Here is an 18,029-nt window from a genome sequence, read left to right as displayed (position 1 = left end):
TAACACAAGTTGAATATATACACCTGCAATGAACAATCCAAAAAAAAAAAAAAATTAAGAAGGCATGCTTCAGTCATGTAGCATTGTCCATGGGATTCTCTAGGAAAGAATACTGGAGTGGGTTGCCATGCCCTCCTCCAGGGGATCTTCCCAACCCAGGGATTGAAGCCGAGTGTCCTGCATCACCTGCATTGCAGGTGGATTCTTTACCACCAGTGCCACCTGGGAAGCCCAATCTCTTGTACAATAGCATCTAAAATAATAAAATATCAAAGGAAAAAAATTAACCAAGGAGGTAAATATTTATATCTTGAAAACTACAAAAATGTAATTACTTTAACTACTGAAAGTAGTTTAATAAGACCTAAATAAATAAAAATACATCCTGTGTTCATGGACTGGAAAATTTAATATTGTTAAGAAGTCAATATATAGAAGTGATGTACAGATTCAATGGCCTATGAGTTTTATAATGGCCTTTCTTGCAGGAATGAAAAAGTTGTTCCTCAGATTCATATGGATTTTCAAGGGGCCTGAGTAGCCAAAACAATCTTGAAAAATAATTATGTTGGTGAACTCCTACTTCCCCATTCCAAAACATATTACAAAGCTATAATAATTAAAATAGTGTGCTTCTGACATAAGGATAGACATATAGACCAATGGAATAGATTTCAGAGTCCAGAAATAAATCCATATATCTATGGCCAATTGATTTTTAACAAGGGTGACAAGTCTATTCAGTGGAGAAAGAATTGTCTCTTCAACAGCTGGTGCTGGGACAACTGGATTTCCATGTGCAAAAGAATGAGGTTAGACCCCAACCTCACACCAAAGACAAAGTTCAACTCAAAAGGGATCAAAGACCTAAATATAAGAGCTAAAGCCATAAGACCCCTGGAAGAAAACATAAAGGTAAAACTTCACAATCTTGGCTTTAGCATCAAATTCTTAAATATAATACCAAAAACATTAGCAAGAAAAGAGATAAAATTGTGTGTGTGTGTGTGTGTGTGTGTGTGTGTGTGTGTGCATGCATGCACATATCTCCAGGACAAGGGGAGGACAAACAACAAAAATAATAACTTTTTAGAGCACCTCACCCAGGAGATGAGTCACAGCTCAGATGTTAGGCAATGTCAAGAATATGTGTAGATCATTTTCAGTATATTGACATCTTAACAATATTAACTTTTCCAATCAATACACACAAGGTGTTTTTGAATATGTTAAGATGCTGAAACCCAGACAGAATAGGTGATTTATTCAGGATCAAACAAACACATATGGGAAAATATCAATTGGAACCTGGTTGAGTTCTCTTTCCCATGGCTCAAATTTGAGTTCTCTCTCCCAGGGAGTACTGGGATAATTATTAATTTGTAATCTGTTATAATTCAGGCAAAGGGTTGGTCTCTGGTTTCCCCATTCTTAAGAAATGTAAATAGCATGGAGGAAAGGTTGCAAAGAGAATGCTTAAACTACTGAGAATCAAATTGCTTTTAAGCATACTTCAGCACTTTAGAATAACCCATTTATATATTAAGAATGAGTATGCTAATTGCAAGCCATTCTTGTGTGTTCTTGAGGGATCTCTACTGCCATCTTTGTGTGTCCTTGAGGGATCTCTATCGGGCAAGCCTCATTTGAATTACTCTCTTCCTTTAACAAACATCCATACTTGAGACTTGCTGATTTCTGGTATTGAGTCTGAATCACCAAGATTTTTTTTTGTAAAGACAAAATGATGAAGGTAAAATGGGAAGGGAACTAACTGTGGGTTGCCATTTCCTTCCTGACCCAGGGATCGAATCTGGGTATCCCACATTGTAGGAAGATTCTATACTGTCTGAGCTATCAGGGAAGCCCAACTAGCATTTACTGAACCTTGAATGTGCCAGGCAAGGGAGCACTTGTCCTAAGCTCATGCCTTAAAGCCCCCTAAAAACAAATGGACCCGACTCTGCAATGCAGTAATAAGAAAGTCTCATGCGGGTGAAGGGAGAGATTTTATATCAGATACCACATACAGCATGAAAATCCCTTTCAAAAACCTGTTTTTATTTTTTTACCAAAATCTTCCCTTCTTGCCAGTTGCTTCATCTTTCTCTCACCTCTTTCCCTAAAGCATTACAAAGAATGTCATCTGTTGTCCTGAGCAATTCAGCTGTGCCTGTAGACTGTAAACATCAGTTGGGAGGACAAAAGCCAGGTTGTTGGCTGAGCACGGACAATCAAAACTGTATTTGCAGGGCACGTGCCTGCACATGTGTGTATGTGTTTGCTGGGTGATTCTCACTTCACCTGGAATCACTTAACATTGTCTCTTTTGCTCTTTAAAAAAACCCTAAGGGATTTTGTTCCATTTTATAGGAGAAATAATTTGGTAACGTGGCCCTGGTAGCCCGGATGATAAACAATCTGCCTGCAATGTGGGAGACCCAGGTTTGATCCCTGGGTTAGGAAGATCCCCTGGAGAAGGGAATGGCAACCCACTCCAGTATTCTTGCCTGGAGAATCCCATGGACAGAGGAGCCTGGTGGGCTGCAGTCCATGGGGTCACAAAGAGTCAGACGTGACTGAGTGACCAACACACACTCACGGCTGCATACCTTGTCTGTGGGGGAAGCCGTAATAGATGACAGGCTTGATTCCCACATTTATGATGTGAAAGACTTCTCCCAGAAAAGGAAGACCATGGACAGGGCTTTCTTGATTGCCATAGCAGTGGGTGAATTCTCATCTCTACCATATTGGACATTCTTCAGTGGGCCCTTAGTGAGTGGTGGCCAGCCTTGTATTAAGGTTACTCCTGAAACTTGTAAACAGGATTTAGAAAACTATAGCCAGTGGACCAGCTCCAGCCTGTCACAGGTCAATAAAGTTTTACTGTCAATAGGAGGCCTGTACCTTTACATGTTGTTTCTGACCTTTTGCACTACAATGGCGGTGTAGAGTAGTTGTGACAGAGACTGAATGCCTCCTGGAAAAGGTAGCATGGGTTCTCTGTCACAGCTACTGAATGGGGCAAATGTTTACCATCCGGCCCTTTGCAGGAAAAGTGTACCACTTCTTTGTCTAGGGAGTCAACTGACAACCTGCAAATTAACACTGGAGCATGAAGGGAAATGGCAGAGGAGCTCAGTGAGCTATGGGGCTTCTCATGAGTGGAGCTTTGTTGTAAAACCACTCACAAGGGATCAGCAGCCCTCAACTTCCCCATTCTCCACCACCTTCTTAAGACTCTGAAAATAACTGATTAATTGATCAAGTCAACACAGTAAGTACCTGCTATGTGCCTAGTTCTGTCATAGTGCTGTGGATGGATGGTTAGCAAAACAAGACTAAAAAACCAGAGTGGAATGTGGGAGGGACAAACGCCCAAGTGATGGGAGCCAAAGGAGAGTCTGGAGCAAGGTACTAGGTTGATAAGGAGGCGGTGTGGAGGACAGAGCCAGGTCTTGGAGGCTCTTGGCGATTTCCTGTCAAGTAGAGTGGGAAGCCAGGGGGAACTTTAAGCAGAGTGGAAGTTGGCATGATCTGATTTAAAGTGATCACTCTAGCCACTCTGTAGTGAATGGATATTAAAGGTTGAGAGTGGGCAGCAGGGAGAACAAAGAACTTGCTTTGTGCTAGCTATTGAGGCCTGAAGTGGGAGTAGCTTGATAAGGCTGGAAACATGGGAGATGGAGAGAACTTTGAATTCGGGATAGATCTGGAGTTAAAAGCTTAGAGGACTCAAGGATGTTTAAGATACAGAGTGGATTCTAGTAAAGAAGCTCGAAGCTTGCTAAGGCTCTCCAAAGAACTGAGGATGGTGTGGCAAGTTATAATGGGATTATCGTGATTCCACCCACATGGCAGGGCGGAAGCAGCAGGCAGCGCCCAGAAGCCCCTGCGGTAGAGGACGCCATTTTGTTCTCCGCAGGCTCTTCTGGCGCCTGTTCACCTCCCCACAGCAACCCGGGCAGATGCAGCCTCAGAATAAATGAACCGCTTTGTGCCGGGCAGCTGGTCTCTTTGTAAAAGGATGGATAGGACTGGTTAGAGAGAGCTTGACACTTGTGTTGCAGATCCATTAGTGTCAGCCACAGGTTAATTCTGAGCAATTTCCAGGTGATCCAATAATTCATTAAAGTGACGAAAACAAATCTTTGGAAAATCGAGCCGGTGACAGATAGAAAGCCAGTGATTTATTGTCTGGAGAGGAATAAGTGTCTCCCGTTCCATTCCTCAGTCTGTTGAGTGAATCGAAGTGTGTAGTAAGTACAAGGTAGGTGTGAATTCCACTTAATGGGCATTGTTCCGGCCCAGCGTGGCGTGCCCTTCATAATGCTTGTTTCATCCAGTATTTAGGTGGAGGGAAGCATGATGTAGAAGGAAGACATGGACACTGAGATCAGGCAAAACTGAGTTTGAATGCCTACTCTGCTAGTTTCTAGCTCCTGCGACCTTGGGCAAGCACTTCACATTTCTGAGTCCCCATCTGATTCACCTCTTCAATTGGAGTCATAATATATTCTCTCCTATACTCAGAGGTGCTTCTCATAAGTGAAAACTCTGGAGCACAGAGCCTAGAACATTATCAGGGACTCCATAAATAGCCAATATGATAGATAGTTATTGGTGATAACAAAGATGAGTGAGCTTTTTTCCTTTAGTGAACATAACAGATTCAATGTGAACATTCATACTGCTGCTGCAAGAATGTTCAGAATGCTGACTGAGACCAGCAAGGACAGCAAAGTTTTCCAAGGAAAGTCATTGGGGAAATGAGGGAAATCAGAAAACTAGGAAGATGAGTGATGGGATTTGGGGTGGTGGTGGAGCTAGTGAATTGGAAGAAAAGGGTCCTTTGTTTAAATAAAATAGTTAATGAGGGACAACTTGGGAGCTTCTTTCCTAGTGGCAGTGGGGAGAGTGAGTGGTGTGAAGGAAAGTATTATACTTAGAAAATGATTTTGCAGTTGGTTTGAAGTCTGGGTAGAGAAATTAATTTTTAAACTTAGAGTTAAAGCATCTTAGATGTGGAAGAAATTTCAGGCACCAATGGAAGAACTGGTATCCCTCAATCCTTGTAGTTTTGGCTGTTCACCATCCTTTTTATTATTTGGTGACAGCATTTCTATATTCCTTTGGGGCCCACTCCTTCCAAGGTGCATACATATCCCATTTTCTTTATATGTCCTTTCATCTTTTACTAATGTGAAAGCTATCATAGCCATGAAGGAAAGTGGAAGTGTTAACCATTCAGTTGTGTCTGACTTTTTGGGACCCCATGGACTATAGCCTGCCAAACTCCTCTGTCCACGGAATTCTCCAGGCAACAATACTGCAGTGGGTTGCCATTCCCTTCTCCAGGGGATCTTCCTGACCCAGAGATTGACCCTGGGTCTCCTGCATTGCAGGCAGACTCTTTTCATAGCCATAGCAAGTCTAGAAAGAAATTATAATATTCCTCTGCTGAAAATGCCTGAAAGCCACAAAGATACCTGAAAAAGATGTTGTCATGGGTTATTGTCCTCATAACTGGATTCCTCCCTGCCCTAACAAAATAAATTTAAAGAGTAGGGGATCTGTTGGAAATCTGTTAGAAAGACCCTAGTTGGAGTCCATGGACCCTAAGAACCTTCAGGAGGATTTGAGATTCACCTTCTCTTTGTGTGTATAAGAAGCCTTTCACTTGGTTTGTCTTCTCAAAATTGAAAATTTGTTTGAAATCAGAGAAGGCTTGGAAATGCTTGGAGCATAAGCCCCCTCTACCCCCCACACAATTCGGAGATGTATCCTTATATATTCACTAGTTCTTTCTGTTGTCTGACCCATTGATGTTAGATTTATCCACATGACTTGCTCTGCCCAATGGCATATGAGTAGATGTAATGCAAAGCATGTTCAAAGAATTGTTTTAAAATTGTGTGTTTCAGTCAGATCTCTTTCTCTTTCCCTTTGCCCTATGATTGTCATGAGGCTTTGTTTGACAGATGCTGTTCCTTCAACCTGTATCCTGAAATGAGAATTTATGTGGAACAGAGGTGAAGAAGATCTGTGACTCCAAGCAAATAAAGAAATGGTGGAATAAAGCTAAGTTGTAAGCCACTGAGATTTGTGGGTTGCTTTTACACACCATAACCTAGTAAAAGCTTACTGATACAGGAGGTGAAAGGGGTCATTAGGCAAAGAGCTGATAAATATTTTAATAGAGGCCTGGGTCAGGAAAATCCCCTGGAGGAGGGCATGACAACCCACTCCAGTAATCTTGCCTGGAGAATCCCATGGACAGAGGAGCCTGCTGGGCTACAATCCATAGGGTCACAAAGAGTTGGACCCAACTGAATCGACTTAGCACACACACACAGATTAGTTTCTCATGCTAAACTTAAACTTATCCTGTAGAATATTGCTTCTGTTCTTTTCCTCTGATTCAGGAGTTTGGTAGCCCAGTGGATCTGATTTTTCAGGCTGACCACATTTGCATGTGAATTGTGTGTGGTGAAGCTTCCCACACCGAGCTCATGATCAAGCTGAACATTCGATCCTGCTTAAAGGCAGCATGGACTCAGACTTTAGGATCTGTGTTTCCCAAAGTGATTATGCATAGTCAGATGTTCATTATTCACAGACTGACTATTTTACCTCTTTCCGTCTCTTTATATACATCTAGACCATCTCATGTACATGAGCTCTATTCTTCAATCGTTGAGAGCAAGAAGCTAAGGGAGAAGCCCAAAGCCACTTCTCTGCCTTCTGACCCAGTGCTTTGGCAAAAGGGAGCGGTACCTGCCAGGCACTATCTAGATGCTTAATAGATATGATTTAGTTTAATCTTTATGGACATCCATGAGATAAGTGGTACCACTCCCACTTTAAAGATGATAAAACTGAGGCTGAGACATTAAAGCACTTGCCCAGAATCACACAACCAGTGGTAGAGTTGGAATACAAAATTGGACATTTGTCTATATTTTTCATTGCTTCAGTCAGTACCCAAAGAACCCCAAACTGATTTAAATGGGAGATGAAGTCAAATGATAGGAACACATTATATGTGCCAGGTAGAAGTTGGGCTGGAGAGCTTCTATAACAATGTAATGGAAAAACTTGAAGCTAAGAGGCAAGCTCACAATCCTGAGACCACAGGGAGAAGGAAAAAGATAAGCCAACTCTGAGGACCAATCTTTTTTGTTTTTTGGTCCACCGTATGTAAATTGGCTCCTTGAGAAGATCTTGCAGAAAGTGGCAGGATTGGAGGGTGAGCAGACTCTGTTTCTATTTGGGGAGATTCCTCTTTCCTTCAACATGAAAAGCAACAGCTTTTGTTTAAGCCCCTAAACAAACTGTTTACTCTTATACCTCATGTGATACGAAACTGAGAAATGGGTAACAGTGTACTTTGAATGGTAATATTGTCCTTAGCCAGTGTTATTAGTGATGTGATGGAGGTATTTAATTAATTACCACTGACATATGTTTGTGCTAATTTATAAGACTGGTTAGCTTGCACATTGCATCTGAACTCTTGCCTGCTGAGAGAGCTTCCTGAATATAAAGCGATTCATAAATTGAAGCTAAAGAAAGAATGAAAGAAATTATCTCAGAATATTTTAAGTTTGGCAAGTCCTGATGGGTGACTGCTCAGTGGTTCTTAACCAGGGGAGAGTCCCTCCTCCACATCTATGGTTATCACAATGGAGAAGGGGATGAGCAGAGGGACGCTCCTGCCATCTAGTGGGCGGAGGCCAGGAATGCTGCTCTACATCCTAGGGTGCTCTGGACAGCCCCTGCCACTGGAATGTCAGTAGAGTTGAGGCTTAAGAAATCCTGACCTAGCTTATTGCTTCTGCTTTAACCAACACCCAGAGGGGGAAGGGGGCTGACTTGAGGTCACACAGCAATGTGGTGGTAGAATTGGGCAGCAGAATGATCTGCAGGCTCTCTGTTAGAAGCAGGCTCTTGAGTCCAAATGTGTGTGGCTCCCAATCGTGGATTTGCCTCTCATTAACTTGGAAAACTTGGACAAGCTACTTAGCTGTGCCTCTGTTACCTTGTCCAGAAAACAAGGAAGGTACCACCAGTAGGCTTTTGAGGGTAATTCAAAGGAGATAAAACATGTATAGACTTGGCACAGAAAGTGTGTTCTATTTGTTGTTAGAATTCTGTACTTCTTATCAGTAAGATTCATGGTAAGGTGAGACCCATTACTGTAATGATTACTAACACAAGACAAGAAACTTCCAGGCAAACCTTGTTAGCTCCTTTTCTGTCCAGTGGTGAAGAGGGCTGCAGGAAGACTGGAGTGGGTTGCCATTTCCTCCTCCAAGGGATCTTCACAAGCCAGGGATTGAATCCACATCTCCTGTGTCTCCTGCAATGCAGGTGGGTTCTTTACCTGCTGGATCATTGTGGAAACCCTAGATGTTTGCAACAGCTTGTAAACATTTTTCTTCTTTAGTTTGATGACTTCAACACTCCCACTCTCTTTTATAAAGTGGTGGAGAGTATGGTGGGCTGACTGATGCCCCTTCACTCACCCAAAGATCAGTTCAGTTCAGTTCAGTCGCTCAGTCGTGTCTGACTCTTTGCGACCCCATGAATCACAGCATGCCAGGACTCCCTGTCTAACACCAACTCCTGGAGTTTACTCAAACTCATGTCCATTGAATTGGTAATGCCATCCAGCCATCTCATCCTCTGCCGTCCCCTTCTCCTCCTCCCCCAATCCCTCCCAGCCTCAGGGTCTTTTCCAATGAGTCTGTTCTTCACATGAGGTGGCCAAAGTATTGGAGTTTCATACCCAAGTCCTAATTCCTGGATCCAAGGAATGTTCCCTTATTTAGCAGGAGGAGCTCTTTAGCTCTGGTAAGGATCTTGCTGGGGAGGGTGTGATCCTGGACTATCTGGGTGGGCCTCAAATCTTATGGAAGGGAGGCAAGGAGGTCAGTGGAAGAACAGGTGGGATGATGATGAAAGCAGAGGGAGAAAAGGCCATATGATGCAGGGCCATGAGCCAAGGATTGAGGAAGCTTCTAGAAGCTGAAAATGGCAAGGAAACAGACTCTTCCTTGGCACCAACAGAAGAAGTGAACTCTGTCGACACCTCATCTTTAGCCTACAGGACTCAATTCAGAGGTCTGCTCTCCAGAACAATAGAGAATTCATTTGTTTGAGGCCACTCAGAGTGTGGTCATCTGTTACAGAAGCAACAGAAAACTAATACATTAGAGGGTTGTTACAGCTAGTAGGGCACAGCTGCCTAGGGGCTGAGACCCCTTCTGGGGAGAAAGGGATTGACATGCTGACCCCTGAGTACCTGAGGGTCAAGGTTATAGGATATCTCTGCTGATTCGTGTATTTTTTTTTTTAAAGTATTTTATTGATTTCACTGTGGTGCACAGACTCTCTAGTTGTGGCCTGCAAGCTCAGTCGTTGTAATGTGGGCTTAGTTGCTCCATGGTGTGTGTGATCTGTCCTCTGATCAGGGATCGAACCCCCATGTCCCCTGTATTTGCGAGGCAGATTCTTAACCACTGGACCACCAGGGAAATCCTAACTCATGTGGTCCTGCCTGATGTCACTACCAATCCTGAGGGATGCCCTGGGGGTGGGCAGTTGGGAGACTCACTGCAGAGGGAGAGAAGCTGTGACCAGGTTGTCATGGGGGGGCAGGTTGGTTCTGGGCAAGTGAGCGAGTCATGAGGCCATGACTGAGACCTTTCTAGAACCAGATGCCCTGACACTGCAGGGGTGAGTTAGGAACCAAGGCCTCGGTCATGAAAAACTTGGAACAGGTGTTGTCCTAACAGGGGTGTGATGACTATAGATGGTGGATTTGAGAAGCCCTGGTTGGGGGTCGTTGGGGATACCCAACCACAGCAAAAGTGTGGGATGGACTTGTAATGGCCATACTTGAACAATGTCGCCATGAGGACAGGAGCTGCAGTGAGACAGGGAGAAAATGGAACCACATGTGATTTCCAGTAAATTATCAGGTGAAACTGAGGCTGACAGCAACCTCTCTTGCCACAGATGCATAGTTAGGCTGGACAGCACATCATAAAAACATGAGGATACCCACTCAAACTTAATAGCCCGAGAGGAAACTCACCAGGGACCAGAAATGAAGACAGAAGTGAAATTAAGGGCAGTGCATGGGGAGTGGGTGTTGAGATCTGCTTATAGGCAATAAGGACTGGGCCTGGGGGTTCAAACCAGAATAGAAGAGGTGAACTGAGGCTGATGGAAAGCTGGGAGAATGCTGCCTGAAAGTAAGGCCAGTGGTGCTCCTTGGAGTACCCCTGCCCCTTGGGGGACGTTTGGAGGACTTGGGGAGCATTTTGATCATGATGATGATGGAAGGGTGCTAGTCACATTTGGTAGGCAAGGTCCAGGAAATGAGACCGCCAGTGATGCCTGGAGCCATCCTGCCATCCTGCACAATGTTCAGTTCAGTTCAGTTCAGTTGCTCAGTCGTGTCCAACTCATTGCAACCCCATGGATTGCAGCACTCCAGGCTTCCCTGACCATCACCAACTCCCAAAGCTTGCTCAAATTCATGTCTGTCAAGGCGGTGATGTCATCCAACCATCTCATCCTCTGTCGTCCCCTTTTCCTCCTGCCTTCAGTCCTTCCCAGGACCAGGGTCTTTTCCAAGGAGTCAGTTTTTCCCATCAGGTGGCCAAAGTACTGGAGTTTCACCTTCAGCACCAGTCCTTCCAAGGAGTATTCAGGACTGATTTCCTTTAGGATGGACTGGTTTGATCTCCTTGCAGTCCAAAGGACTCTCAAGAGCTTTCTCCAACACCACAGTTCAAAAGCATCAATTCTTTGGTACTCAGCTTTCTTTATAATCCAAATCTCATATCCATACATGACTACCGGAAAAAACATAGCTTTGACTAGACGGTCTTTTGTCGGCAAAGTAATGTCTCTGCTTTTTAATATGCTGTCTAGGTTGGTCATAACTTTTCTTTTAAGGAGCAAGGGTCTTTAATTTCAGGGCTGCAGTCACCATCTAAAGTGATTTTGGAGTTCCCCCCCACCCAAATAAAGTCTCTCACTGTTTCCATTGTTTCCCCATCTATTTGCCATGAAGTGATGGGACAGGATGCCATGATTTTCAGTTTTTGAATGCTGAGTTTTAAGCCAACTTTTTCATTCTCCTCTTTCACTTTCATCAAGAGGCTCTTTAGTGCACAATGCTCAGCAATTTGTAAAGGCAAAAAATCCATTTATTACTATCTAAGTCTATTGCTAAGAGAACTCTTTTAAATTTAAACATTGTATTTTTTGCACTTTTAATATATATCAAATTTTCCAGAAAGTTAAACACTCTTAAGATACTGTGAAAATCAAGGCAACGGTGTACTCTATATGTTCAGAACCATAGTAAGAGTTATTCACCATCTCAAAAAATCATGTTACCACTGGCCACACTGCTTGTGAATTTGAATCACCAAATACAAGCCCCCTGACACTTGTGTTTGTAGCTGTCACAGTCATGGTGTTGGTATATGCAGGTTTGTGTGTGTCCACGCATGCTAAGTCATTTTAGTCGTGTCTGACTCTTTGAGACCTTATGGACTGTAGCCCCACAGGCTCCTCTGTCCATGGGATTCTTCAGGCAAGAATACTGCAGTGGGTTGTCATCTCCTTCTCCAGGGAGTCTTCCTGGCCCAGGGATTGAGCCCGTGTCTCTATGTCTCATGCATGGGCAGGTAAGTTCTTTACCAATAACACCCCCTGGGAAGCCCATGAAAGTTTACACATTTCATTATTTCCCTAAGCTTTCTAATTGTAATCATGCCTGAGTAGTTACACATTGAAATACAGAGTCTAATAGATTATTTTTATGTAATGTGACATTTTTAAATAGTTATGAGTAGAGATAGGCGCTATTACGTGTGGGTTTCATTTGGGGACAGTAAGGAGTCCATTAATATTACTTATTATAATAAAGGCCTTTGGGTTAGATAAAACTGGCGGTCCTTGGTCCAGAGTCTCAAAGCACTGTCCTATCCATTACGATGGAAATGGACAGATTCTGTCAGCCAGACACAGGAGGGAAGAAAGCAGTTGTCTATTGTCTGTCTGAATCCTTTAGATGAAATCCTCAAACACGAGACAGTCAAGCCTCCCATCACAGACACTTCGGCAGCTGGAGGAACTGCAGGCTGGGTAAGAACAGACTTGATTGAAGTTGAAAAATCTTGGTGGGCAAGCTGTGGCCAGAGAGTGGGTGGGAGACAGGAGGACTTTGGGGTGCCGTGCCCCTCTGCAGGGCTATCTGGCCTTCTGGAAGGGTTTGTGAAATGGGGCACTGTCTCTCAGAAACATAGTTGCCAGCCCCAGAGTTCTGCGACAACCAACAGTGTCAGAGGCTCAGTAGTTCAGTTCAGTCAGTCAGTCGTGTCCGACTCTTTGTGACCCCACGGACTGAAGCATGACAGGCCTCCCTGTCCATCACCAACTCCTGGAGTTTACTCAAACTCATGTCCATTGAGTTGGTGATACCATCCAACCATTTCATCCTCTGTCGTCCCCTTCTTCTCCCGCCTTCAGTCTTTCCCAGCATCAGGGTCTTTTCAAATGAGTCAGCTCTTTGCATCAGGTGGAGTATTGGAGTTTCAGTTTCAACATCAGTCCTTCCAATGAACACCCAGGACTGATCTCTTTTAGGATGGACTGGTTGGATCTCCTTGCAGTCCAAGGGACTCTCAAGAGTCTTCCCCAACACCACAGTTCAAAAGCATCAATTCTTTGGCGCTCAGCTTTCTTTATAGTCCAATTCTCACATCCATACACGACTACTGGAAAAACCATAGCCTTGACTAGATGGACCTTTGTCAGCAAAGTAATGTCTCTGCTTTTTAATATGCAATCTACACTGGTCATAACTTTCCTGCCAAGGAGTAAGCGTCTTTTAATTTCATGGCTGCAATCACCATCTGCAGTGATTTTGGAGCCCCAAAAAATAAAGTCTGACACTGTTTCCACTGTTTCTCCATCTACTTGCCAAGAAGTGATGGGACTGGATGCCATGTTCTTGGTTTTCTGAATGTTGAGTTTTAAGCGAAATTTTTCACTCTCCTCTTTCACTTTCATCAAGAGGCTCCTTAGTTCTTCTTCACTTTCTGCCATATGGGTGGTGTCATCTGCATATCTGAGGTTTTTCATATTTCGCCCAGCAATCTTGATTCCAGCTTATGCTTCTCCCAGCCCAGAGTTTCTCATGATGTACTCTGAATATAACTTAAATAAGCAGGGTGACAATATACAGTCTTGATGTACTCCTTTTCCCATTTGGAACCAGTCTGTTGTTCCATGTCCAGTTCTATCTGTTTCTTCCCGACCTGCATACAGATTTCTCAGGAGGCAGGTCAGGTGGTCTGGTATTCCCATTTCTTGAAGAATTTTCCACAGTTTATTGTGATCCACACAGTCAAAGGCTTTGGCATAGTCAATAAAGCAGAAGTAGATGTTTTTCTGGAACTCTCTTGCTTTTTCTATGATCCAGTGGATATTGGCAATTTGATCTCTGGTTACTTTGGCTTTTCTAGAACCAGCTTGAACGTCTGGAAGTTCATGGTTCACATATTGCTGAAACCTAGCTTGGAGAATTTTGAGCATTACTTTGCTAGCGTGTGAGATGAGTGAAATTGTGCAGTAGTTTGAACATTTTTTGGCTTTGCCTTTCTTTGGGATTGGAATGAAAACTGACCTTTTCCAGTCCTGCGGCCACTGCTGAGTTTTCCAAATTTGCTGGCATATTGAGTGCAGCATTTTCACAGCATCATCCTCTAGAATTTGAAATAGTTCAACTGGAGTTCCATCACCTCCACTAGCTTTGCTTGTAGTGATACTTCCTAAGGCCCACTTGATTTCACATTCCAGGATGTCTGGCTCTAGGTGAGTGATCACACCATCGTAATTATCTGGGTCATGAAGATCTTTTTTGTACAGTTCTTCTGTGTATTCTTGTCACCTCTTCTTAATATCTTTTGCTTCTGTTAGGTCCCTACCATTTCTGTCCTTTATTGAGCCCATCTTTGCATGAAATTTTCCCTTGGTATCTCTAATTTTCTTGAAGAGATCTCTAGTCTTTCCCATTCTATTGTTTTCCTCTATTTCTTTGCATTGATCACTGAGGAAGGCTTTCTTATCTCTCCTCACTTTTCTTTGGAACTCTGCATTGAAATATGTATTTTTTTTTTTCCTTTTCTCCCTTGCTTTTTGCTTCTCTTCTTTTCACAGCTAATTGTAAGGCCTCCTCAGACAATCATTTTAATTTTTTGCATTTCTTTTTCCTGGGGATGGTCTTGATCCCTGTCTCCTGTACAGTGTCACGAACCTCCATCCATAGCTCACCAGGCACTCTGTCTATTACATCTAGTCCCTTAAATCTATTTCTCACTTCCAATGGATAATCATAAGGGATTTCATTTAGGTCATACCTGAATGGTCTACTGGTTTTCCCTACTTTCTTCAATTTAAATCTGAACTTGGCAATAAGGAGTTCATGATCTGAGCCACAGTTGGTTCCCAGTCTTGTTTTTGCTGACTGTATAGAGCTTCTCCATCTTTGGCTGCAAAGAATATAATTAGTCTGATTTTGGTGTTGACCATCTGGGGACGTCCATGTGTAGAGTCTTCTCTTGTGTTGTTGGAAGAGGGTGTTTGCTATGACCAGTGTGTTCTCTTGGCAAAACTCTATTAGCCTTTGCCCTGCTTCATTCTGTACTCCAAGGCCAAATTTGCCTGTTACTCCAGGTGTTTCTCGACTTCCTACTTTTGCATTCCAGTCCCCTATAATGAAAAGGACATCTTTTTTGGATGTTAGTTCTAAAAGGTCTTGTAGGTCTTCAGAGAAGCATTCAGCTTCTTCAGCATTACTGGTCGGGGCATAGACTTGGATTACTGTGATACTGAATGGTTTGCCTTGGAAATGAACAGAGATCATTCTGTCATTTTTGAGATTGCGTCCAAGTACTGCATTTCGGACTCTTTTGTTGACTATGATGGCTACTTCATTCCTTCTAAAGGATTCTTGCCCACAGTAGTAGATGTAATGGTCATCTGAGTTAAATTCACCCATTCCAGTCGATTTTAGTTTGCTGATTCCTAAAATGTCGACGTTCACTCTTGCCATCTCCTGTTTGACCACTTCCAATTTGCCTTAATTCATGGACCTAACATTCCAGGTTCCTATGCAATATTGCTCTTTACAGCATTGGAGCTTGCTTCCATCACCAGTAACATTCATAACTGGGTGTTGTTTTTGCTTTGGCTCCATCTCTTCATTCTTTCTGGAGTTATTTCTCCACTGATCTCCAGTAGTATATCAGGCACCTACCGACCTGGGGAGTCTATCTTTCAGTGTACTATCTTTTTGGCTTATAAGCCCTCTTGGAGGAGGTTGCCGTTAACCTCCCCCAATGAGCTGCGAGAGCTTACACAGGACTGGAAGAAAGTCTCTTGCAGGGCACAAACAGAACCTTGTGCAGCAGGACCCAGGAGAAAGGAGCAGTGACCCCACGGGAGACTGACCCAGCCTTACCTATGAGTGTCCAGATGTCGCCAGCGGAGGCTGGAGTGAGTTGGTGGTGGCCTGCTGCAGGGCTGGGGACACTGAGGTTTGCGGTACATGCATGGGATCTTTTCAAGGAGGTCACCATTGTCTTCATTACCTCCACCATAGTTTGGCCCCAGGTAAACAGCGGGGAGGGAACACAGCTCCACCTGTAAACAGAAAATTGGATTAAAGATTTACTGAGCATGCCCCCCGTCCTTCAGAACAAAACCCAGTTTCCCCCTCAGTCAGTGTCTCCCATCAGGAAGCTTCCATAAGCCTCTTATCCTTCTCCATCAGAGGACAGACAGACTGAAAACCACAATCACAGAAAACTAACCAATCTAATCACATGAACCACAGTCTTGTCTAACTCAATGAAACTATGAGCCATGCCATGTAGGGCCATCCAAGATGGACAGGTCATGGTGGAGAGTTCTGACAAAATGTGGTCCACTGGAGAAGGGAATGGCAAACCACTTCAGTATTCTTGCCTTGAGAACCCCATGAACAGTAGAAAGGCATAGAAATGAAAAGTTTCAGTAGAAAAGCACAGAAATCAGTAACTCATAAGTTCTTACCCCAGGCATGCAAAAGAGGATCTGGTCATAAATTCACTTCCTAGCCAGTGGGCTGGTTGCTTGGCTCTCTAAATGTCATTTATTCATCTGAAAAACAACCATGAGAATTACAGCTTTGTAAAGATGATTTGAAGAACTGACTCATTGGAAAAGACCCTGATGCTGGGAAAGATTGAGGGCAGGAGGAGAAGGGGGTGACAGAGGATGAGATGGTTGGATGGCATCACCGACTTAATGAACATGACTTTGAGCAAGCTCTGGGAGATAGTGACAGATGGGCAAGCCTGGTGCACTGCAGTCCATGAGGTCACAAAGAGTCAGACACGACTGAGCAGCTGAAGAACAACAAAGATGATGTAAAGCAGAGAGATTCTTAATGCGGGGAGACTTTGCCCCCGCACGTGGTGGGGACACGTGGCGGTGTCTGGAGACATCTATGATGGAGGAAGGGATGCTCCTGGGACCTAGTGATTGGAGGCCAGAGATACTGCTCAACTTCCTAGTGCACAGGACAGGTCCCCAGCAAAGAAATATTTGGCCCTGATGTCAACAGGGCTGCAGTTGAGAAAGCCTTGCATAAAGAGCAAATATTATGAGATCACGCTTGCAAAGAGCTGGTCTGGCTCCTGGCTCATGGAAGGGGCTCAGGAATTAGAACCATTTTTCTGGAATTTAGCCATCTACAGGTGGCTGTTTCCAGACCTGGAGCATGAGCTGAGGCTTGGGAAGGAAGGGAACAACACTCTCATATTGCTTTTACCGCCACCGTGGTAAAAGCACTTGTTTCCAGTGCTTTCCATGTAATGACTGACAACAACTCCACAAAGGACCTGCAGTCAATCTTATTATTACCTCTGCTTCACAGAGAAGGAACCAAGTGCCTGTCTCTGTCTGTTGAGGCTGTTGTAAGAGGAGGAAGCTCTTGGGGCCATTATTGTATGCTCAGTGTCCAACTCTGCGGCCCCATGGAAACAAGAATACTGGAGTGGGGCGCCGTTTCTTACTCCAGGGGATCATCGAACCCACATCTCTTACGTTTCCTGTATTGTCAGGTGGATTCTTTACCATAGCACCCCCTGGAAAGTCCCCGGGTCCTTATTATAAGGACAATAATCTTATTCATGGGGGCTCCCTGCTCATAACACAGTCACGTCCCAAAGACCTCACCTCCTGATGCCATCACCTTGGGGGTTAGGTGTCACCTTATGAGTTTTGAGGGGACACACACAAATATTCAGTCCCTAATAGTACCTATGTGTTAGGGGCTGGTCCCAGAGAGCACTCATATGTCTGCTGCTGATACAGCCGTTCACAGGATCTCTTCCAAATGCTTTCTCTGATGATTTCAATGCTCAGGAAACAAGATCCCCTCCTGACCCATCAGTGCTTTTCCAAAAGATCATGGGGCATTCCTTTGGATGGAGAGTGGGATTTAACATCTAATTTATAGTTCCCAGGGCTTCCCTGATGGCTCAGCTGGTAAAGAATCTGCCTGCAGTGCAGGAGACCTGGGTTCGATCCCCGGGTTGGGAAGATCCTCTGGAGAATGGAAAGGCTACCCACTCCAGTATTCTGGCCTGGAGAATTCCATGGACTGTATAGTCCACGGGGTCGCAAAGAGCCGAACACAAATGAATGACTTTCACACACATAGCTCCCAGGGTTCAGAGAAGTTAAGCCATATGCCTCAGGTCACACAGCTGGTGAGAGAGCTCTGCCGATGACCACTGAGACAAATTCCACTCTAGAAGCCTTAAGAAGAACTGCTGATGTTCTGTTTGTCCCGGACTACATTCCTCGGAGGAGGGAGGCAAGGCTTATGCTAAGACCTGCCGGCATTCCAGCTGTAGTCCTTCCTGCCTGAATCAGGCAGGTGGCCGTTA

At 44.1% G+C, this 18,029-nt stretch overlaps 1 long non-coding RNA gene across 2 annotated transcripts in view; it reads left to right on the top strand.

Annotated features, from left to right (window-relative positions):
• The window catches only part of LOC122433473, a 106,589-nt gene extending 94,415 nt beyond the window's left edge, over positions 1-12,174 (top strand). For both annotated transcript variants that reach the window (XR_006267105.1, XR_006267104.1), the window contains 2 exons: positions 5,985-6,091; positions 12,101-12,174. This is a non-coding gene — a long non-coding RNA (uncharacterized LOC122433473). The remainder of the gene's footprint in view (positions 1-5,984; positions 6,092-12,100) is intronic.
• Positions 12,175-18,029: the final 5,855 nt, after the last annotated feature.

The sequence above is a fragment of the Cervus canadensis genome, chromosome 32 (genome assembly GCF_019320065.1).
Source record: "Cervus canadensis isolate Bull #8, Minnesota chromosome 32, ASM1932006v1, whole genome shotgun sequence".
Taxonomy (NCBI): domain Eukaryota; kingdom Metazoa; phylum Chordata; class Mammalia; order Artiodactyla; family Cervidae; genus Cervus; species Cervus canadensis.
This window is presented reverse-complemented; position numbering and strand designations above follow the sequence as displayed.